Genomic DNA, 23,269 nt, shown 5'->3' with positions numbered 1-23,269 from the left:
AAAAAAAAGAGAGAGAGAGAGAGAGAGAGAGAGAGAACTGAGTCTGTGGTATTTTGTTATGGCACTGAGCAAAGACACTGCCTGTCTTTCAAAGGCCAGCTCGAGTGCTAACCCTTCCAGGCTTACATATTCATGGCTCACACTTAGAACTGATAGCCCAAGCGGACCTTTCCCCACATAAGTAAGCAGAGAAGAGCTGCTAACTGTGAAGAACAGGCAGGCATTGCTCCAGGCAGGACTCAGCCGGCTAAGGTAGCCTGGAAAGGTAAAGGTCGGATCCAAGTTTTTGGGATGCTGTTGAGTGCAGAGCATGGGGCAGGGAACTAGTCCTCACTTGGTGTTATCCATAGTGAAGCATCTCAGATTGGATTCAGCCATCCAGTTTTCTCCCCATCTCTCCTCAAATGCCTCCAGTGTGTAACAGCAACTGAGCTGAGAAGCTAAGAGAGAGAGAGAGAGAGAGAGAGAGAGAGAGAGAGAGAGAGAGAGAGGAGAAACTTGCCCACTAGAAGGAACCTCAGGAAGAAACTTGCCACCTCAGGAAGGCCAGCTGGCACATGATACTATGATGTAAGGTTCTTTTGGGGGCTTTAAGGGGAAAGCCCTGGACTCAACACCAGCACTAATTTTCTATGGGGCTTTAAGCAAATTACAGGTATCTTGCGGCCTCTACTTCCATGCCTAGAAATAGTTACAGAAGAATGTGTTGCAGACTGTCATCTGGGGCCACCATCGGTTATTTATACCTAGTTTCTGAATGTAATAATACACATATACTGTAATCCCAGTGTAGAGGAGGCTGAGGCAATAGGATCTCGAGTTCAAGACCCGTCTGGGCTACAAGGTAAGTTCAGGACCAGCCCGGGACACAGAAAAACCCTCATCTCAAAGAAGAAACAAAACAGGGCTGAGATTGGAGCTGAAGAGCAGAGCGTCTTCCTAACCTGTACCCAGGTCAAGTTCTAACGCAAAAACACCTAATCCTGACAAAGAGCAGCAGCCTTTGCACTGAAGAAGGAAGTGAGAATAGCTCCCATGGGAGCTTGCACCCCACTGTCCCTGGCCCTCACCCTTGGGGTGAATATGGATGGATGAGCAGAGAAACACATCAGGTTGGGTCAATAGCAATAGTATTAATGGCAGCCCCAACCCCCTCCCCTCCCTGGAATTCAGAGCTGGCCTCATGGGGACCTCTTCTAACTTCTGGTTCTTCCTAAGGCCTCTTCCACCAGACAGAGCTCTTGGGAGCAGGGAAAGCTATTCATGGACCTTTTTTTTTTTTTTTTTTTTTTTTTTTTTTTTTTTTTTTTTTTTTTTTTTTTGTAAGATCTATGAGACAAGAAATAGGCTTCAGAAATGGGTTCAGCTGATGAGTTCAGCTGTACTTCCTCACCCGAGGACACAAGTTCATTCATGAGCGCCTCTCCATGAGTGAGTCCAGGTCTGTGACATAATATCATTTGAGGTTCTGGCAAATTGCAGTATCTTAGCATGAATTTTGTCTCTTGCCTTTGATACAAGAGACAAGATGTCTGTGTGTGTGTGTGTGTGTGTGTATGTGTGTGTGGTGTGGTGTGTGTAAAACGATGAAAGAGAATCCACCTTCAACATAGATCAAACCCTTCATCCTTTTCATCCCCAACATTAGAGACCCGAACACAATTGTCGAATTTCTTCTCCAATAGATGACCCCTCTGAAAAAGGAAGAAAGGACGAGAGTCCCTCCTTGCTGATACAGTTTGCTACAAACTGTATGATCCTGGCAGGTGGCACTGTGGGGCCTCCATGAGGAGCTCTGAGTTGACGCTCTAGAGCTCACCCTGTGCAGCGAGGAGCCAGGGCTCTGCAGGAAAACCTCATCTTCCTGAGCAGGTCAGCAACCCGGGGAGAAGGGTAAAAGAGAAGAGTTACCCAGGAGCCACACCCAGGGGCCCCTGGGGCCTTTGTAGGATCAATAGCCCATGCCAGTAGATCTCCTGCCCCAGGGCCTTGTGGGGAAGCCACCTCTGCTCTCCTTCATCCAGGGAGACAAGCAAAGCTTTCCAGTCACCCTTTTTCTCACACAGCTGCCAAGCATTAAGGTCTCTCTATGGGTGTCTCTGTCTTTTGAATTGAGAACATAAGTCCCTGTCTCCAGGGATTTCAGGCCTAGTAGGAGCCTAGGGACAATGGTGTCCTTTCTTTCTCAACTCTACCTTTATCTCCCACCCCACCCTCCCAGACAGGGTTTCTCTGGTATAGCCCTGACTGTCCTGGAACTCACTCTGTAGACCAAGCTGGCCTCGAACTCAGAAATCTGCCTGCCTCTCCCTCCCAAGTGCTGGGATTAAAGGCATGCACCACCATTGCCCGGCTCTACCTTTATCTTGTAGCCCTGGCTTCAAGAGGTAAAATAAGCTGGGTTGAGTCAGCATAGAAAAAAGTACTGGGCTGACCATTGGCAGCCATTTTAAACAAGGGTGAGCTGCCTTCTTGGTAGCCACAGGCCTCAAGTAAGCTCCGTGGAGCACTATTCAGGATCGTACCACTAGTAAGGCTGAATATGTTACCCACTCCTAGAGAAAAGGAAGCGATGCCAGGAGAGGAATCTGCAGGCAGCCGAGACAGGTTTCTGATAGGTTGTCATGTAGGGGATCTGAGGGATCTGGGAGTTTGGGGTCTCCAGCTCTGGGATAGAGGCCAGGGAGGGTGAGTGGAGAGGTTAAAACAGGTTGCCAAAATAATACCTGCAAAACACATCCCAGCAGAACAACAGCTTGATACATCTGGCCTGGTATGACCAAAGCAAGAAACTCAAATACTACCCAGGTCCTACCTGGTCAACACAGATACCAAATGTTCATATCTGCGGTGTTTGGTTGGTTGCATTTTGTTTTATTTTGTTTTGTTATTGTTTATGTGTTTGTTTGTTTGTTTTGAGACAATCTCATGTAGCCCAAGTTAACCTTGAACTTACTATGCAGGTTAGGATAACCTTGAACTCTGGATTCTTCTGTCTCTACCTCCCAAGTGCAGGGATCACAAGTGTGCACCTCCACGCCCAAGTGAGACCAGAGTCTAAGGCCCCACCGTAGTATACTTCATCATCGGAAAAACCTTTAATTCTAAACTTTGTTCGTTCTCACATGCAGGCTTGGGGGCATGATCCACACCTGCCAAGGGATGGGGTGACAGCCTTGGGGATATGATCCACACCTGCCAAGGGATGGGGTGACAGCCTTGGGGATATGATCCACACCTGCCAAGAGATGGGGTGACAGCCTTGGGGGCATGATCCACACCTGCCAAGGGACGAGGTGAGGTGAACTGAGATGGGAATGTGGGTGCAGGAACAGCTTTGAAAGCCATTCTGTTGTGTTCTATGGACCCTTCTAGCTCAGCTAAAAATGGCCTCTTCCCATAGGGAGGGACACCAACCCATCCACCAAACTTGCAACCCAAAATTTATTCTGTCTACAAGAAATGCAGGAACAGCAGAGTAAGGGAATGGCCAACCAACAACCGGCCCAACTTGAGACCCTTCCCATGGCCAGGCACCAATCCTTGACACTATTAATGATACTCTGTTATGATTGCAGACGGGAATCTAGCAGGTTCCGTCCTGAGAGATTCCACCCAGCAGCTGATTCAGACAGAAGCAGACATCCACAGTCAAACAGTGGACGGAGCTTGGAGACTCTTACGAAAGAATAGGGGGAAGGATTTCAGTCTCCAAAGGGGATAGGAACTCCACAGGAAGACTAATAGTCAACTAACCTGGAGCCTTGAGGGGTTTCAGAGACTGAAGCACTAACCATAGAGCATACACAGGCTGGACCTAGACCTCCCCTCACATATGTAGCACATGGGCAGCTTGGTCTTCATGTGAGTCCCAAACAACTGGAGCTCTGGCTATCCCAAAAGCTGTTGCCTGTCCGTGAGATATGTTCTTTTAGCTGGGCTGCCTTGTCTGTCCTCAGTGGGAGAAAATTTGCCTAGCCCCGAGGAAACTTGATGTGCCACAGAGGGGGGATTATCAGGGGCACCCCTACCCACTCAGAGGGGAAGGGGAGGGAGAATAGAGGGAAAGATTGTGGGAGGGAGTAACTGGGAGGGGGGCAGTGAGTGGGATGTAAAGTGAATAAGTAAGAAAAAAGAATATTCAACTCTGGGCTCGAGAGATGGCTCAGTGGTTAAGAGCACTGACCGTTCCTTTGAAGGTCCTGAGTTCAAATCCCAGCAACCACATGGTGGCTCACAACCATCCGTAATGAGATCTGACGCCCTCTTCTGGTGCGTCTGAAGACAGCTATAGTGTACTTAGATATAACAATAAATAAATCTTTTAAAAAAATTCAACTCTGTTATATAGAAGAAATTAAAAATATGAAACTAAAAACAAAAACAAAAACCAAAAAAAAACAAACAACAACAAAAAGCCTGAGGGGCAAGCACAGCCTGGTTTTACCTTTCGAGTCCTGCTCTTGGGTTGTCTATCTGATTCAGAGCCACGGCATCTAATGAGAATTCAAGTGACGGGCGAGATGCTCGTGAAAAGCAGAGAGTGAAGACAACACTTGCACACAGGGTCATTGGAGGGAACACACAACCACACAGATTGACTGTGAGAAGCTGACAATCCAGCTTCCTGGTTCAGTCCCAAGGACAGGAACATAAACATGGACAGCTCTCACTCCAGCTGTGGCCCGTGGGCATTACCTGTGGATTTAGTAGAACTGCAGACGTCAAACAGCTGCACCAGGCCAGCTGGGGTCTCTAAGACCCCAGGTGATTCCTGCACACACTAAACTCTGAGAAGTTCTGGGAGGATCATGGTTCTTGCCTGGACACTGGAATCATCTGAAGAGTGTTAAAAGCTAGTGTTGCTAGGGCTGGAGAGACGGTAAGAGTACTAACTGCTCTTCCAGAGGTCCTGAGTTCAATTCCCAGCCCTCACCCATCACATAGTGACTCACAACAATCTATAAGGGGATCTGATGCCCTCTTCTGGCACGCTGTGTATATGCAGCAGAATGCCCATACATTAAATTAATTAAATTTATAATGTCCAGGGTACACTGAGGATCACACTGATTGATTGATGTTGATTGACAGTTTTACCTCTAGGGGTTGAGATATAAACTCACCTTCTAAACTAAGGCTGCGCTATGTAGGTCAAGCAAAGGTCAATGGTTCGTGTAGTCTGAGCTACACCTTTGAGATCCTCTTTCCAAAAGAGGAAAAAAGAAAACTGAAAATTGAAACCCAGAGTAACTGAGCATGGCTGTGGCCCCAACTTCTGGGAGGTGAAGGCAGGAATTCAAGGCCATCCTCAAATACATAGGCAGTTATCAGTCAGCCTGAGCCATGTAAGACCCTGTCTCACACATGCCTTTAATCCCAGCACTTGGGAGGCAGAGGCAGGCAGATCTCTGGGTTCTAAGCTCGAGGCCAGCCTGGTTTACAGAGTGAGTTCCAACACAGCTAAGGCTACACAGAGATACTCTTGTCTCAAAAAACCAAATCAAAACAAAACAAAAAACAAAAACAAGGAATGTAGTTCATTTAGTAATAACTTACCTAAAGTCTCATGGCAACTGAATGACAATTGGAGGGACTTACGCCAATACCTGCAACTCCAGGCTCCTCTTCAATGGGATCTATTGCCCTACAGAGGAAAATGGAGTTGAAGAAGGAAGCATTGGGTCCCAGAAGAAGAATTTTGTGGATATGAGTGACCCTTAGATTCCTGACAGGCTTCCTGGGTGGACACCTTGCCTTCTGAGGCTGTAAGTTCCTCAGAGGCTGGAGATAAGACAGGACTCCACTTACTTATCATAGCTGTTCTCTGGACAGGAGGAGCCTGGCCCTGCCTTTCCCACAGTACCCCCACCAGCTTCCCAGAGACACTGAGCACCTAGGGACTGTCCCCCTCTCAGCCCCACAATTCTCAGAACTCAGGTGAGGTTTCTAAGCCCCCACACCATCAACTCCCGGCTCCTCTCAGAAGTACAGGGACAGGCCCAGTTCTCAAGTCAGTAACCACGGGGAGGCTCGAAACTTGCAGGGCCCAGAGACTCCCTTGAGACTTGTTTTTGACTCTCTAGTCAGGGCTTTGGGAGGAGGGGATGTTTCAAACCTGTGATTGTCTCAGCTTCGTACTTCTTCTGGTGTGTTTTTGAAGTGGCTTTTTGTTATTCTGCCTTGAGTCGCTCATCTTTCTCAGCAGCTGGGGGAAAAACTTCTGCCCCTGGCAGAGCCCTTGGATTCCATGTAAACAGCTTTCGAGGTGGCTAGACCGGAGCTGAACAGATAGAGAGGGCTCGGACCGGTTGCATCCTTGAGATTAAACATTCAATATAAACATTCTTGTGTTCGAGGCAAGTGATAGGGACAGACACAAGAAAGCAGAAAGGACTCTCTAGGCACACAGTCATCCTAACACTCTATGATTGGTCAGTGCAACTGTTCTGCAGGCAAGACCAGGCAGGCATGCGGTGAGCCTTGGGGTTGTGAGGAGCAGATCCACCTGCAAAGAGCCTTTTTGGTCTCTCTTTGATCCTGAAAATTGAAGCGTTGATCTCTAATTGCTTCATCCAATATAGTAGCCACTAACCACAGACAACTACCGAATGGTCACAAAAGAAGCTAATGTGACTAAGGAGCTAAATTTTTATGTAAATTTCCTTAATTTAAATGAAATTTACATAGACACAAGTAGTAGACATGTTAACAATGGCTCAAAAAACGGCAGAGTCTATACACTATAGCACAGGCTTGTTTGGAACTCCCCAAAGCTTGCCTCAAACTCACAGTAATCTTCCAGCTGAACAATGCAAACTTGTGCTTGGAGGCACTGAAGGGTCTCTCATGCCTGGACAGCACTGCCAGTGGTTCACAGGCTTTGAAATCACTGCAGCTGATTTGAATGGGATTCTGATGTCAGCCAGGTTGGACCCAAAGGCTTCCTTTCCCAGCAGCTCACCCAGCCCTACCTACTATGTGCTCATTTGCTCCCTATGGTTTTCAAAAAAATGTAAGCATTGCAACACTTACAAAAGTCTTCGGCATCCTAAACTTTCATCATAGAAAACTGAGAACAGTCAGAAAAACAAGAAGATCAAGGGTTAAAACACTTATGCCTCTACCTGTCCAGCCGTCTTCTCATGGGTCTGTCTAAACCTTCCACTGACAGTGGGCTGTGCTATGCTGGCTCTTTTATTTATAATCTTCTAAAGGTTAAATTTATTTTTAAATTTCAATTATAATCTTTTTTAAAAAAGATTTATTTATTGATTTTATGCATATGAGTACACTATGTCTTCAGACGCACCAGAAGAGGGCATCAGATCCCATTACAGATGGTTGTGAGCCACCATATGGGTGCTGGGAATTGAACTCAGGACCTCTGGAAGAGCAGTCAGTGCTCTTAACCACCGAGCTATCTCACCAGCCCTATAATCCTTTTTTTTTTTTAAAGATTTATATTTATTTTTATTTGTGTATGTTTGTGGGTGGGGGCTGCTTTCAGATGCCAGAAGAGAGCATCAGACACTGCCCGTCAGTTAGCAGTTAACACAGGTGCTCAGAACTAAACTTAGGTTCTTGCCAGAAGTAGCAATCGCTTGTAAGCCTTGAGCCATCTCTCCAGCTAGTGCACTGTCTGTTTCGTGAATGTTCTTGTCATTCTCATTTGATTAACCAAGATTCTTCCACCAGCCAGGTAGCGGTGCACACCTTTAACCAGGCACTGAGAGGCAGGGACAGGTAGAACTCTTGAGTTGGAGGCCAGCCTGGTCTACAAAGTGAGTTCCAGGACAGCCAGAGCTACACAGAGAAACTCTATTTCAAACACACAAAGAAACCAAGTATTCTTCCCCCACCAATTGTAATAGTTGCCTGGTACTCTATAATGTATAGAAAACATAATTTATTTATCTAAGTCCACATTAATATTGCCTCAATTATGGTCTCATTTAAAAAAATCATTGCTATGAAAATAACAATATCAGTATCTTTGTGAGGAAAAAAAACCCTATTCACTAACCCTTTAGGAGAAAGGAAGAGAACTAGACCAAAATAGTACAAAATTCTAAGACTTCTGACTATTTGCTAAGTCACTCTTGAGAAAAGTTGAACCTGTTCATATTCCTACGGCAGAGCATGAGAGCATCTTTGCTGGGACTAAAGGCGTGCGCCACCACTGCCTGGCCTGTTCATATTCCTACGGCAGAGCATGAGAACATCCTTGCTTCTACATGCTGGCTTTAGAGCCTGGCAAGATGGCTCCCCTGGGAAGATGCTTGCTTGGTCACATTCTACATAAAGTCACCTTCAGAGATTGCTACAGGAAGGTGCTAAGCATGGTAACAGGACTGATGGACTGATGGACTGATGGACTGATGGACTGTCTTCTGTATTAATCATGGCTCCTTAAAAAAAAAAATTGACTTATAAAGTTATTGTGCCCATTTGATAGATAGATAGATAGATAGATAGATAGATAGATAGATAGATCGATAACATGCATGCATGCATACATACATACATACATACATACATACATATATACATAGATACAGTTTCAGAAATCACAGATAGGGTGAAAGCCAGGGAGATCTGTGTCCTCTGGGCCTCTAATTCTGGGCCCACCTTGTTGGCAGCACCAGCCCTACCCAATGGGAGGCTGTGCTGCAGAGGTCTTTGGGAAAATTCCTTTCATCTTGCTGAGTCTGCAAAGCATAGAGTGGAAAAATGGCAGTAGGAGATGGTGCACAAAGGACTTTGCTAAGAGCAACAATAATAGCCAGTCACTAATTCATGTTCAAGTAAGGCAACCCTTGTCTTCTGTCTCCCTGAGTCTCTGTGTCTCTATACACACACACACACACACACACACACACACACACACACACACACCTGAGTCTCTGCAGCCCTGCCCTTTGAGGAGTAACACAAATCCTAGAAGTTGACCTTTTACTCAGAAACTCATTGCAAATCCAGTTAAGGAACTCACCGGTCTCTGTCCCCCGGAGCAGGAGGTGAGAAGGGCATGGTAGTCACCTGACCCTTTCCATGCCTTGACTTCTGTTCTCTTGACCCCCAGTTCTGCCCTATGACATCAGTGACAGGTGACATTCTCCTACCTGCTCATGCCTGCCTTCACCACTCCCTCTTCCCTGCTCTGTGACGCATGATGTCCCTGGAGAGTCCCCCCACATCATCACAGAACGAAAACAAAAACAACGAAGAAAAATACCAAATCTTCCTCTTACCATGCCTGCCCCTTCAACCATGGCTGGCCCACACGATGGGGGCCCTTTGTTCCAATACTAGAAATGAAATCACTTCTTTTTTTTCTCTCTCCCTCTCGTTTCACTTCTGCTATTTACACAGAGGTGCCTGTCAGAGACCTCAGCACTGAACCTATCTTAATTTTAATTCAAGTTTATTTTTAGAGCTCTCAGGGGTTGCTACAAAGTGCCAAAGGGAGCTTGTGTGAATCAGTCCAGAAGAGTAAGGAGCCAGGAGAGGATTCTAGAACCGTAGAGGTGACCTGCTCTGGGCCAGGTGTTCGTTCCCCTAGCAGGACTTCATTTCGTCCCTGTGGTGTTTCTAAGACAGAATCTTAGTCTGGACTTCATTCTCACAGATGATGAAACTAAAGTCCTGTGCACTTAGTGACTTGGTCAAAGCCAAGTGCTGAGTGTCAAAGACTTGGATTTGAAACCCAGCCTGACACTAAAGCCAGAGTTGGGCTGATGAGATGACTCAGTGGGTAAAGGTGATTGCAGCCAAGCCTGACGACCTATGTTCTATTCCTAGATACCCCCATAGAGGAAGGCGCAGACTCTTTCCTCCACATTTGAGCTGTGGCACATAAACATGGGTGTGTGCACACACACACACACACACACACATTAAAAGGGGGAGGGGTTGCGCTGACCCCCCCAAACCTGTCACACTATCCCACGCCTCCCTCTCCTATAACTCACTGGAATTTACCTGAATTCATCCATGCCTTCTTCCCCTGTGTGTCCCCATTAGCTCTGCCCCAGCAAACTATCTCCTGGACTTTGTCTTTTTCTGCTTTGAAACAAAACTAGGACCAATCACAGAAGGCTCTGGAATTTTAGGGTTTGGTTTAATTACCCCCACCTCCCATCTAAAAGGGCTGCTTTCCCCTGGAACACTGTTAGGAAAGAGGAAGAATCCCACTGACCTTGCAGCTCCAAACCGCTCCCGATATTCAGGGTCCCTAAGCCAATACTGCCCTACCTACCAGTTGGAGACAGATGCACACCCAGCAAGATGGTTGAGCGACCCAACGGAAATAATGCTTTAGCTATTTTTTCATGGTGCTGTGACAAAACACCTGATACAAAGAACTTAGGGAAGGAAAGGTTTATTTGGGCCCACGGTTTCAGAGAGTTTCCGCTGAGCGTCATAGGGCTCCGGCTCCGAGCATCCGAGCAGGATCCCACAGCGGCAGGAGCGAGTGGCAGAAGGGAAGCCATTTGCAGGGGAAGCAGAGGGGAGGAATACCAATGCTCTCCGGACTCTCCCCTTTCTTTCTGTTCAGCTGTGGGGAAGAACCCCAGCTTGTGAGCAATACTCCTATTGAGGGTGGGGCTTCTCTCTGTTAATTCTCTCTGGAAACGGCCTCACAAACACAAGGGGAGGAGTTTCCAACCAATCTCTTAGGTGATTCTAAAGTTGACAGGGCGCCACCTATGTGGCCAGAGCCTGCGGGAATCAGAAGAGGGTATTAGATCCTCTGGAATAGAGTTATGGAGAGCTTTGAGCTACCGCGAGGGTGCTGGGAACTGAAGTCAGGTGGCGAGAGCAGTAAGTACACTTAACCATGGAGCCTGATCTCTCTGACCCCTAAATTTAGAATATTAACACTCTTTGGAGATAGATAGGTAGGTAGGTAGGTAGGTAGGTAGGTAGATAGATAGATAGATAGATGCATGCATACATGCATACATACTCCCCACACACATACTTCTACCCAGCAGCCTGTATATCTCTGCTTTGTAATGGCTTTTGTGAGCAGCAGCCACAGGCCACAGCTTACTCTAGAGTGTACACCACAGCTGTGCTATCTCCTGTGTAGGCCTGAAGGGGCTCAGGATAACTTGAGTGAAGAATTGGGGTTAATGTGTAGTGGGGCATAGCAGGAAGACACAAACCATGGGCCCACCCCAGGTTTCTACCTGTCAGAAGGGAGGGGAGTCTGGAAAAAACCAGAGATGGTCTTGAAAGTGTGGGTCCCTCTACGGAACATGAGCCCGATGTAAGATCCACTACATGTTCTCTCTGCCTGTCCCTTTAAACGACGTGGAGCCACAGCAGGCATCTGTGTTAAGCCTTAAACCTAATATTTGAGAGGAAGCTATACCCTAGTTTTCCCCAGTACTCAGGGTTAAACTCAAGCTCTTCTTTAAGCTAGACAAGTGCTCTACCGCCAAACCAGAACCCCAACTTTCTTCACAGTTTTTCTTTGAGACAGGGTCTTACTAAATTGACCAAGCTACCTTTAAACTCATGACAACGCTTGTACTTGGGATTTCCAAAGCGCAGGCCTGTGTCACCAGGCTTACAGAAACTACTCCTTGGATCAATTCAATCTATTGCAATGATCTGTTTTTCCCAACTCCAAGATGGGGGCCAAGTAGGGAGGGGTTTCAACACATCTACACTAGTGTTTACACATACAATCTTCTCAGTTGCTCTTCTGTTTTTTGTTTGTTTGTTGGTTTGTTGGTTGGTTGGTTTTTTGAGACAGGGTTTCTCTGTGTAGCCTTGGCTGTCCTAGAACTCACTCTGTAGACCAGGCTGGCCTGGAACTGAGAAATCCCCCTGCCTCTGCCTCCCAAGTGCTGGGATTAAAGGCCTGTGCCACCACCGCCCAGCTAGAGCTCTTCTTCTTTGTTTTAAAAGGCTTTGTCCCAGAAACTATAGATAGAAGACAGATGGCCAGTTCCCCAAGGCTGAGAGCAGAGGAAGGTATCAACAGGGAATTTAAGGGTCCTGGGGAGGGCAAGGTAAGAAAGCTGCAGAGCTGCATCTTGCGTCTAGTAGTGTTATAAACGTTCAGGGAAGGGAGGTGGAATGAGACAGAAGCCCTAGAACGATATACTCGAATGAGTGACGTTTGCTATATGTAAATTATACTTTAAAATTATGTAATAATTTTTTTCTCCAAGCCACATTTTAAGAAAGCTGTGGGAATTTCAAAAGGAAGTATATTAAGGCTTATAAATTAAGTTCCTTTGCTGTGACATTTAGGGCGAGACAGGGTGGCAGCCATCTGCTGTTTTCCTGGTTGTTCATCATCACACTAGGAGCCTTGCTTTCCAACGTAGGGAATTTCCTTGTTTTTATTCCTCCTCACCTAGAGATCAAGAATGCCTAACCTCCCTGCCCACAGGCACGTGACCAATCCTCCACCAATCAGAAGCTCGTTTGCAGATTTTGCTTAAGAAATGGGAACTAAGGTTTGGATGCTCCTGCCGCGCACGGAGCTACGTGATTTTAGCTTTGGGGCGTTCAGTGGTGAAATTGAGTTCCTTGTTTAATGATGGTGTCGGGGAAAGACCTGGATGGGGGAGTTCCATTCTCAGCCCGCTGCTTCTGGCCGTGAGCCTCCTTTGGGAAAGTCCTTAACTTCTCTAGTTCTGTATTTCCTCATCTCTAGAATGGGCACCACGACGCTGACTTCACAGAGTTGTTCTGAGACGAAATGATGTGACGGAGTAAGTACGAACTCCCATCCTTGCTCAGTCTCTCAGATCCTGGAAATGGGTGTCCTGCTTCTCCCTCTGGAAGCTCCCTGAAGACCAGGCTGTTTGAGTCCTTCATCCAAGCTTGGACAAGTATTTCAAAACAGAGTCTCTGTGAGAGCTTTGCTCATTAGCCAAAGCGGATGTTGGCCTTTGGAAGCTGGGGCCAATGACTATGCATGGAAATATTCTTCACTGAGTTTCCCTCCTCTGCCTACTTCCTCGTGAGTTCTAAGTGGCATCTATCTGAGGTCAAATCTATTGAAATGTGCTTCAGCTTTAACTCTAGGTGCCTTTTGGTTGAGCACCAAGAATAAACCTAGTGCTATGTAAGAAACAGATTAGGTACCCAATATGGAGGAGGAGAAATACCAAGACAAGCCTGGTACCCAAACCTCAGAAGGTGACAGGGACGTCCAGACAGCACTCTGCAGACGTGGGGGCTTCCAAAATTCTTCAAGGAACTGGGAGCTCTTTGAGCTGGATTTGTTTTTTTTTTTTTTTAAGTGTGTGAGTGTTTGGTCTCCATGCATGTGTGTCATGGGCATACCTGGTACCTATGGAGAACTGAAGAGGGTATCAGACACCCTGGAAGTGGAATTACAGACACTTGTCAGCTGCCACGTGGGTGCTGGGAAACCGAACCTAGGTCCTCTGCAGGAACAGCAAGTGCAGGAACTTACTGAGCTGTCTGTCTCTCCAGCCCCTTTAAGTTGAATCTTGAGTAACAGGTTAAAAGATGACAGAGGGGGGAAGGAACCAGAGAGAAAAATGTGTAGGAGAATTGCAGAAAGATGAAAACGTGTGGGGCCTTGACCTGGAAGAGTTAGAACACAAGCAGATGCAGTTGGCAGGTCCCAAGCAACAGCTCCGGAGCGTTCAATGGGCGGAGCTGAGAGGGGCTTTGGCCGCCATGAAAGGTTGCAGGGGAGGAAGAAGCAGACAGGGGAAGGAAAGGAAGGGGGTCGGGAGATTTCCTACATGTGCATCATTGGCCTCCTGACGTCTTCAAAAGATCATCAGTGGGGTCACCAAAGAGAGAGACCAGACAGGACAGACAGCCATTATTCCCTACCCCAAACCCCTATCCTGTCCTTTAGAGAGGAAATGACTAACAGAGAGCTGGCTGACCCATCTCAGATGAGACCCTGAGCCTCTTCACTACGGCAGACAGGACCAATTCAACAGGTGCCAGGACACTCTGGCGTCTACGTCAGTCACCAGCTGTGCGGGATGGACACCCTGGGGGTGGGGAGTACAGACGTTGGCTTTCTAACACATCGCTTTGCCATGAGATCAATCCCAGCATTCCCTCTATTGTCCTCAGAGTTCCAGTTCAAACGTCCAAGCTAAGGAAGGGGCTTGCCACCTCTCTAAAATAAAGGTCACCTTAGAGGTCAAGAAAGCATTGATGCAAACCTTGGGTAAGCCCCAGGACTGTAACTTGGAGTTGTCATGACAACAGGGCAGGGGAGCCAGATTGACTCTCTCCTAAATGGCATGAGGTTTAGATGAGTAACTCTGAAAGAAGTTACTCACCCCTGTTTTCCTATTTACTATCTTCAGACCCCTCCTCACCTGTCCCCCATCCCTCTCCTCAGGGACCTTAGCAACTTGAAAAACACAGACACACACGCTTCCTCCTCTCAGTGTCCAACGTGAACCCTCAGAGCAAAACAGGAAGCGTCTGCCTGCCAAGGCAAAGCCATTGTGCTTTCTCTGTTCACGTGTAGACACAGGAAACCACTACCCAGTCATGGCAGCAGGTGTTGGGCGACCCTAAGCTTCCAGCCAGCCTGTATCCTGCCCTTCTTCCCTCTCCTTCCTCCTAGAGAGTGCTCTCTTTGGGCAACTCGACTCACCTGGGCACTGTTAGGAGCGGGTGTCCTGATCACCTTAACTTAGGTGAGAAGACTAATTCATTCCACAAGATGGTGGCCCAGGGTCTGGGCTTGGGTCTTAGACTGCACAAAAAGGAGAAAGCCTGCCGATTGCAGATGTTCATCTCCCCTTGTTTCCTGCTTATAACTGCAGTGTCACCAGCCGCCCCCAAGTGCCTGCTGCCATGACTCCCCCAACCAAGATGGACTGTACGCTGCAACTGTGAGCCATATTAACCCTTTCTCCATTGTCCTTGTCAAGGTGTTTTCATAACAACAGCAGAAAAACAACAAACCAACTGACACTTCCTCTTCACAACCCGGCAGCTCACATCGCTCGGTCCTTTCCCATTTGGAGGCCAGAGATCCTACTGAGACTTTGAACCCTAAAAAATGATCATCGTCCAAATACAGTTTCTAGCACTAGTCAGGCAACATAAGAGTGTACCTGTGTGGAAATTTAGCTTCTTAGCTCTTTAGGGGCACAAAATTCTAGGTAAGGTCTGAGATGACTCTCTCCCAAATTCTGCTGTCCCTAAATGTATGCCAGACCAGCCTGTAAGGTTGCCTAGTCCTGAAGCTAAACGGACTGTCTTAGTTCAGGTTAGTATTGCTATGAGAAAACATGAGCAAAAGCTATTTGGTCGGGAAGGTTTTATTGGCTCACACTTCCATGTCATGGTCCAATATCAAAGGAAGCCAGGGCAGGCACTCAAGGTGAGGCAGGAACCTGGAGGCAGGAGCTCATGCTGAGGCCATGGAGGAGTGCTGCTTACTGGCTTGCTGAGCCTGCTCCTTATATCAGCCAGTGTTAGATGGAGATTAGTCAAGGCTGCATGAAAAGAAGAGAGAAGGTCCGTCACAGACACAGATGGAAGCATGTGGTCCTTGGTTAGGACTACAAAGGGCAGTAGTCTCTCTGAGAAAAAGACTGTCAACCAAGGCACAGGGGGTTTGAGGGCTTTATAGGACAGAAGAGGAAACTTTTGAGGTTGGAAAATTCCATCTGCAGATCTGTTTCCTCAAGTCTCAGAGCTGTAAATACCAACAGAGGTTCTTATCCATTAGTGACATTCTTGTCAGGAGAATCCCGGCTCCTGACTACCTGCAGATGTTAGCAGTATATTCCTGGTCCCATCTGGAGTTTCTCAGCTCTCCTAGGGATTTTAGGTCATTAATCCTTCACCCAAGACCAGCAGTCCAGGGGCAGCACTACCCCCCACAGGCCAATCCGATGGAGGCGTTTTCTCAACTGTGGTTCCCTCTTCTCGAATGACTCTAGTGTGTGTTAAATTGACATAAAACTAGCCAGCATACTGGTGATTCTGGAGTGAAATCAAAAGGAACTTGAAGATGGGGGTAGAGATAGAGGTAAGGGTAACCCTTACCTCTATCTCTACCTGGGGGGATTAGAAGACATCAGTTAACATCAGTGGACAAGTGGCATTTGAATGCTACATGGAAGAAGGACAATAGAAAGTTTCTACAGACCTGGCTCCATCCAGAAGCCTCTGCTCTGACTCCTCTCCTGGGACTCTTGAAGTCAAGGACCTTCTCCAGGGGTCTCAAGACTTCTGTGTTCCTTTATACTAAATTAAGTTTTCTTTCATCCTGTGAATAAAGTTCTTGGTGAGGTGTTTGGGTGACATGGCCCATAAAGATAACTCCCAGGTTCCTGGTTCCTGGTTCCTGCTCACACTCTGAACCCTTTGCTCCTGGGCAAAACTTCCCCTACAAAACAATGACACACATTCTCAGAGAACGGGGGAGAGGACAATACGCCGTGTGTGATGCAGAGAGAGAGAAAGTCACCAGTGGACCTAGTCCTTTCCGGCCATGCTCTGCATCAGCAGGAGCTAGCCTGACATAAGGAGAAAAAGCCCCTGAGCTTGGAGCTAAAGGTCACATCGCTTTTAAGTCTCAGTTTCTGGAGCCACAGAACAGAAAGTTACACGAACACGGCAGCCTGAGAGTTTCGTGTGAGAGAAGGTCATGGAGTCCCAATCACTCACTCCATAAACTTGACTCTATCTGCAGCCCCCAGCTGACCTTGAACTTGTGGCAGTGGAGAATGTGCTTGAAATACAGAAGCCAAAGAGAAACCTGGAAATGTTACTTGTCACTGGTTGGAAGCCCTGGACCATAGCTGATGGACACTAGATTCTAAGTACCCCCAACACTCCCCAGAGTAGATGTTCATAGTTGCTGGATGATGGGTGGACAGACGGACATGGACTGGTGCCTAAGAAAAGTCTAGCATGTCATCACTCACCCCAGCAGCCCAGAGAGCTTTATGTCAAAGACACAAGCCAAAGCTATGTCATGTGCCAACCACAACCTAGCCAATGGGCAGTTATCAAAGCCAGAAATCTGGCCCAGAGGCCATATCACTCTAAAATGAGGCCAAGTTAAACTATGTGGTGCTCTCTGCCCTTCAAACTGCCAACTTCAGCATCCCTTTTGAAGCTGACTGAGTGAAACTCCTGACCATAGCATTTCTTCTCGCCACTGCCTTCCTCCCTCACCTGGACCACTCCCTCAGCTTTCTAGGTGCCCTACCTCCCATAGGAGTCTTGATTGGACTCCTACTGTGCCTAAGCTATGCCAGGCTCGTCCCTAGCTAACTCCTGCAATGTTATGATGCAATATTGTCTTTCATTATTTCCTAAAGATCATAAAATATGTAATATATAAAGCCATAAAAAAATAATGTGATGAAGACTTTAGTTCATCATAAATAAAACACAACCAGTGTCCTTCCAAGCCCTTCCCAAAATTAGGGTGAGCCTGTTTGCAGGTGCTGTTCATCTCTTCATATTTTTTGCAAGTAATTGTGTCTTGTCCTTCACCTCACTTTGTGTTCCTTGTTTTTTTGGTTACAGAGTCTCACTCTGTAAAGCTGCCAGGTCCAGTTGTAGCAATCCTCCTGCCTCAGCTGCTTCATCTTCTTCCCCTTCCTCCTCTTCCTCATCCTCTTCCTCCTCCTCCTCTTCTTATTCCTCTTCCTCTTCCTCCTCCTCCTCCTCTTCCTCTCCCTCCTCTTCTTCCTCCTCTTCCTCCTCCTCCTCCTCCTCCTCTTCTTCTTCTTCTTCTTCTTTTTCTTCTTCTTCCTCCTCCTCCTCCTCCTCCTCCTCCTCTTCTTCTTCTTCTTCTTTTTCTTCTTCTTCTTCTTCCTCCTCCTCCTCCTCCTCCTCCTCTTCTTCTTCCTCTCCCTCTTCCTCTTCTTCTTCTTCTTCTTCCTCTTTTTTGGTTTTTTGAAACAGGATTTTGGGAGCTGGTGAGATGGCTCAGTGGTTAAGAGAACTGACTGCTCTTCCAAAGGTCCTGAGTTCAATTCCCAGCAACCACATGATGGCTCATAACCATCTGTACAGTTACGGTGTATTCATTCATATTCATAAATAAATAAATAAATTTTTAAAAAAAAAGAAAAGAAAAAGAAACAGGATTTCTCTGTATAGCCCTGGCTGTCCTGGAACTCACTCTGTAGACCAGGCTGGCCTCAAACTCAGAAATCTGCCTGCTTCTGCCTCCCAAGTGCTGGGATTAAAGGCATGCACCACCACTGCCTGGCCTTCTTCTTTTCCTTGTATGTATACAGCATTTTGCCTCCATGTATGCCTGCAGGCCGGAAGAGGACACCAGATCTCAGATCTCATTATAGATGGTTATGAGCCACCATGTGGTTGCTGGGAAATGAACTCAGGACCTCTTCAAGAACAGCCAGGGCTTTGAACATCTGAGCCATCTCTCCAGCCCTCCTCTTCTTCCTCCTCCTTCTTCCTCTTTTAATAGTTTATTTTTATTTCATGTACATAGGTGTTTTAACTGTATATATGAGGATGTCAGATCCCTTGGAACAGGAGTTACAGACAGTTATGAGCTGCCATGTGGTTGCTGGGAACTGAGCCTAGGTCCTCTGGAAGAGTAGCCAGTGCTCTTAACTACAGAGCCATCTCTCCAGCCTCTGCCTCAGCTTCTTACTGCTAAGATTACAAGACTGTACTAGAACCTTCCATTGATAAGACAAGATCTATCTTTGTCTATCTTCTTCACTGTGGTAGACTGGATATACCTCGCCACCATCACCCACAAAGATCATATGCTGAAGTTCTGACCCTACAATGGCTTGATTTGAAAATAAAGCTGTTGGGGGTTGGTTCTAATGCTTTGAATTAACCCAGCCCCTAAAATTGAGAATCTTCGTGTCTAAACACTGAAGATCCTTGTTCCCAGTTGCTTTTTGATCAATCAATAAAGAATCAATGGCCAATGGTTGGTCAGGTAAACTGAGGCAGAACCTTTAGATTTGTGCAGGCTAGGAACTGGAAGAGACGGAAGGAGAAAGAATCAACATGATTCGGGGGGAGACATCAGATTTATAGTTGCAAAAGGAAATCATCTGAAATATAGGTATGAAAGAATGCGGTCTCCAGAGGGACTGCCTAGAAGTGTCTTGGGCAGCAAAGACTGGAGTGGGGGGACACCCAGACGAAGCCAGGGAAGCAAAGATAAAATAAAGAATTAGAGGGCATTAGGCCATGAGTACCAGAGAGAGATGTGTGCTAGCCACGGGGAGGATTAGAACTGCCCAGCCTTTGAGCTAGTCAAGGCATATTTAAAATTAACGTGTGTGTGTGTGTGTGTGTGTGTGTGTGTGTGTGTGTGTGTGTGTATGTGTGTGTGTGTGTATGTGTGTTTGTTTAATTCTCTAATCCAGATAGCTCTTGGGCAGTTGTTCGGGTGCGACACATTAGGAGCACAAAGCAGTTTAGCTAACTATCACTACATAGAGCCTCTAAGGAAGTTATTTAAATTAAATGCAATATAGAGTAGGGTCCTGATTCAGTAAAATTGGTATGTGAGCAACATCACCAGAAACTAACCCTACTGGCCTTTGCCCTGGGACTTTCACCCTCCAGAACCACAAGGTGATATATTTCTGTTGTGTAAGTCACCCAGCCTGTGGTATTTTATAGTAACCGTCCAAACAGACTACACGCTCCGCGTAAGTTTAGCAAGGCCAAGGATCATGTGTGCTTGTCTTTGGAACAGTACAGTCCATCACCATGCCTAACACATAAATGCATGTCAAATATGTGTTGAATAAATGAATGAATGAATGAATGAATGAGATAATTACAAAAATAAATCATATAGGGTTCTGGGGTGGACAACATGGTTTAATGGGTAAAGGCGATTGCTGCCAAACCTGACAACCTGAGTTCAATCCCAGGAGTGAACCTGGTGGGAAGAGGAAACTAACTCCTACAAGATGTCCTCTGACCTCAACAAGCATGCTGCGGCACATGCCTTCACACAGCTCTCTCTCCCTCTCCCTCTCTCTCCCCCTTCTCTCTTTCCCTCCTCCCTCCTTCCCCCTCCCTCCCCCGTCCTTTCCTCTCTCATTCCTCAATATGGAAGCTCTCAGCTACTGCTCTTATACCTTGCTTGCCCACCTGCCTCCTGCCATGCCATCCCCCACCATGATGGATATGGGGGCTCACCCTCTGAAACTGTGAGCAAGCCCACAATTAAATGGTTTCTTTTATAAGTTACCTTGGTCATGCTGTCTGTTCACAGGAATAGAAAACTAAATACAACAAATGATACATGCCTCTCCCTCCCCCCAGAAAAAAACCCTTGTAAACAAATATTTATAGCGACAATACTTATGATAGCTAAATAGTAGAAACAATCCAAATAGCCAACTAATGACAGATAAAACAAATGTGGTCTAGCCATACAATGGAATAGTATTCAGCCATAGAAAGGAATGGAGAATTAAGACATACTCCATATAGACAAACCTGATTAAAAGAGGACAGATACAGGCTGGTGAGATGGCTCAGCAGATAAGGGCACTGACTGCTCTTCCAAAGGTCCTGAGTTCAAATCCCAGCAACCACATGGTGGCTCACAACCACCCGTAATGAGATCTGACGCCCTCCTCTGGTGTGTCTGAAGACAGCTACAGTGAATTTCGCTGGAGGGAGGTGGGGCCAAAGTTCAATTCCCAGCAGCCACACACATGATGGCTCACAGCCATCTGTACAGCTATAGTGTACTCATACACATAAAATAAATAAAATAAATCTTAAAAAAAAAAAGAAAGATTAAGTCTGTAGGTTTAGGTGGGGAATGCTCCAATAGTAACACAGAAGAGCCTGGCTCCTCATTCCCCAGCCAGAAGCTGCAAATGTGGAAATTCCTAAACCCATCAAGAATAAGGGAAAGGAGGCAGACAGATGGACAAACACACAAAGAGATAGATGGAAATAGAGCTAGAACTAGTGATACATAGATAGATGGAGAGAGAGAGAGAACGAGAGAGAGAGAGAGAGAGAGAGAGAGAGAGAGAGAGAGAGAGAGAGAAATAGAAAATACCTGATGGAATAGTGTTTGGGGAAGCTTGACAGTTTCATGGTCCCTAGACTCTCAAATATCACAAGGAATAAAAGTGGTAGAATCAAATATCATGAGGAATAAAAGTAGTAGTATCTATACACACCACTAGGACACAGTTTGTCAAGGATGCATAACTGTGGTAAACCAAGAGAACCCCACGGAAAGTAACGAGGCTTGAGCCAGGATACTGGAATTCTGCCCAAGACCATGAGAGATGTCATTCACAGGACACACAGACAATGTCAGCAAGATACAAGAATTGAGTTCCTCTGAGAGAACTCCCAAAGAATATCATCATTTGTCTTCAAGCATGGTTACCTAACTGGGGAAAAAGGGAGACCCAGAAGCAAGGACAGCTACAGAAAGCAAGGGGATACACAAAGAAACCATTAACTCCCTTCTCCTCAAAAAAAAAAAAAAAAAAAAAAAAAAAAAAAAAAAAAAAAAAAAAAAAAAAAGAAAAGAAAGAAAAAAGAAAAAAGAAAAAAGAAAAAAAGAGGACAGATACAAGGGTTATATTATGTCTATGTGCATTAATCAACAGAAACAATTCTACAGAAAGAAAGTAGGTCTGTGGCTAGGAGCGGCTATGTGCACAGGTGGGAAAGACGTGGGAATCATCAGAAATACAGGCAGAGGAAATCTGGCTGAAACATGATTCAAAATTTACCTGCCCGGTGGTGGTGCATGTCTTTAATACCAGCACTTGGGAGGGAGAGGCAGGTAGATTTCTGAGTTCAAGGCCAGCCTGGCCTACAAAGTTGAGTTCCAGGACAGCCAGAACTATACAGAGAAACCCTATCTCAAAAAACAAAACAAAAAAAATTTACTGTGGTGAAAAATGCTGTGACTATATAAACTATATATATATATATATATATATATATATATATATATATATATATATGAAATGTCTACTTTAAAAGGGTAAATGTGCGGACTAAAGAGATGGCTCAGCAGTTAAGGACACTTGATGAGGAGGATCCAGGTTTGGTTCCCAGTACCCACACGTCAGCTCACAACTGCCTATAACTCCAGTTCCAGAGAAGCTGACGCTGTCTTCTGACCTCCACAGGCTGTAGGCACACAGATGGTACACATAAAAGCATTCAGGCAAACACTCATACACATAAAATAAAATGAAGGAATCTTTTTTAAAGGTGAAGTTAGATATGAACTATATCTAAACAAAGCTGCTGCTGTCTTTTAAAAGAAAGAAAGAAAACACAGACGAATCCCTTTCTTTCAACCTTCAGTATATCCTCATGGCCAATTCTTCCCAGAAGCTAGAGGGAAAGTTGTCTGGGAAATGTAGTCCCTATATGCCGAGCAGAACAAGGGTATCAAGTGAGTGCTTAAAGGGTTATGTAGCTTCTGGGCTTTGGACTCAGTTCCTCATGGCAACTGTTTTTAACTATTTATTTACTTATCTTATGTATATGAGTACATTGTCACTCTCTTCAGACTCACTAGAAGATGGCATCGGATCCCATGACAGATGGTTATGAGCCAACATGTGGTTGCTGGGAATTGAACTCAGGACCTCTGGAGAAGCAGTCAGTGCTTTTAACCACTGAGCCATCTCTCCAGCCCCATTTTTAACTATTTAATACAGAAGCAAGGCTAAGTCATTCTGAGTTCTGTGTCGGGTACAGTCTCTCACTGAATTGTCTACAACCAGTGGTTAGAGATGAAAATTTACAGGTGTCTCTCCTGAAAATGGAACATTTAGATATTTGCTCTAGAACTCAGTGCCCCCCATCCCCCGCAGTCCCCACATGATCTCTATGCGTGCTTTAAACCCATTCTTTGGACTGGGGAAGTGGCTCAGTAGCTCACAGAATTGCCCCACAAACATGAGGAACTGAGTCCAAAGCCCAGAAGCTACATAAGCAGCTTGGCAGTAGCATGAGCATCCATCATTCTAGCATTCTCCCAAAGAGATGGGAAGTGGAGACAAGAGTCCCCACACCCAGAAGGCCAGATCACCTTAGTATAGAATGCGGCACACGACAAAGACATGGTGCCTCCAACAGAATGGAAGAAGGCTGACACCTAAAGTTGTCTCTCATCTTCACACGTACAATGGCATAAAATTCCCACATTCATGCATATGAATGCACACATACACATGTGTACACACATCATATGCACACATGCACAACAATTAAATATATATGTATACACATATATATATATATATATATATATACA

The 23,269-nt window shown here is 46.0% G+C and overlaps 1 long non-coding RNA gene across 1 annotated transcript in view; it reads right to left on the bottom strand.

The window, feature by feature from the left end:
* The window catches only part of LOC116078616, a 23,216-nt gene extending 14,146 nt beyond the window's left edge, over positions 1 to 9,070 (bottom strand). The window contains exons 1-3 of the long non-coding RNA XR_004113610.1: positions 8,996 to 9,070; positions 6,119 to 6,283; positions 5,560 to 5,647 (exon numbers count right to left, since the gene is read on the bottom strand). This is a non-coding gene — a long non-coding RNA (uncharacterized LOC116078616). The remainder of the gene's footprint in view (positions 1 to 5,559; positions 5,648 to 6,118; positions 6,284 to 8,995) is intronic.
* Positions 9,071 to 23,269: the final 14,199 nt, after the last annotated feature.

Source organism: Mastomys coucha, unplaced genomic scaffold (assembly GCF_008632895.1).
Source record: "Mastomys coucha isolate ucsf_1 unplaced genomic scaffold, UCSF_Mcou_1 pScaffold5, whole genome shotgun sequence".
NCBI classification, from domain to species: Eukaryota; Metazoa; Chordata; class Mammalia; order Rodentia; family Muridae; genus Mastomys; species Mastomys coucha.
The sequence above is the reverse complement of the archived record's forward strand: the minus strand, read 5'-3'. Positions and strand labels throughout refer to the sequence as shown.